A 1020-nucleotide genomic window follows, 5' to 3' on the forward strand; every position below is an offset into this window, starting at 1 on the left:
TCCCAGCACAGCGCACGCGCCAACACGTCCGCACAGCTGCGATACAAACCACCTGCGAGAACCGCTGGGGCGACCGAGCAGCAGACGGCGTCGCGGCGCCGAGCGCCGGGCGGCGGCGCATCCTCAGCGCACAAAGTCCTCAATCGGACCAGCACACTGCAGATGGCCACCGCGCTTCGCACCGGGCCCGCGAGGACCTACTTTGGCCGCAAGGCGCCGCGAGCAGGGGGCGCCGGCGCGCAGCTGCGCCGCCTGCCGCGTCCGTCGGCCGGCGCGCCTGCCACCGGCCGCCCCCACCAGCCGGCTGTAGCGCGTGCGCCCACGCACCGCGCTGCCAGCACGCCGGGCGGCCCCCCCTCACCGGCCGGGGACGGTCCCACCCAGCCACCGCCGCGTATCGCCTCACACCCAGATCCCCTTTCACGTTCGTGGGCATGGTGGGTCCCCTTTCACGTTCGTGGGCATGGTGGGTATCCCTGAAACAACCGGTTAATAGCTCGACCGATCGTCGCCAACACTGATTCACCTCTAGCGAGAACAACCGCACCACAACGGGTTACCGGTTGTTCATTTGCGTAACGTCACCAGCAAACGTACACGTCCATCGCCATTTGCAACGAGTATTGCATGCCTGTGTCAGGTGTCACAACACACTACGTCTGCCCACATAGACGCAACAACATGTGCACGCCTAGAGAACACGTGGAAGGTAGACCCCGTACGTATGCGGTGTCCATTGCGCGAACGACTGTCAGCCCGCCTCTGCAGCATGTCGCAGATGTGGAACGCGGTGCAACATGCTATCACGGTGTGTGAGAAGAGACGACTACGTCCGAATACACGCTCCACTACATCAACAGACTGCTCATGCTGATCGCCATCCAGGGCGTCCGTTCCTCCCACACGTCTGTATGGCGTACCACACTGCAATCCAGCTCTTATAGGGAGACGACACGTAGCTGCGTGCACAATATTTGGACTGTATGGTCCGCCGTTGCTAGGCGCTGTCGTCATACGGTC

This window comes from Schistocerca serialis, unplaced genomic scaffold (genome assembly GCF_023864345.2).
Source record: "Schistocerca serialis cubense isolate TAMUIC-IGC-003099 unplaced genomic scaffold, iqSchSeri2.2 HiC_scaffold_611, whole genome shotgun sequence".
Classification (NCBI taxonomy): Eukaryota; Metazoa; Arthropoda; class Insecta; order Orthoptera; family Acrididae; genus Schistocerca; species Schistocerca serialis.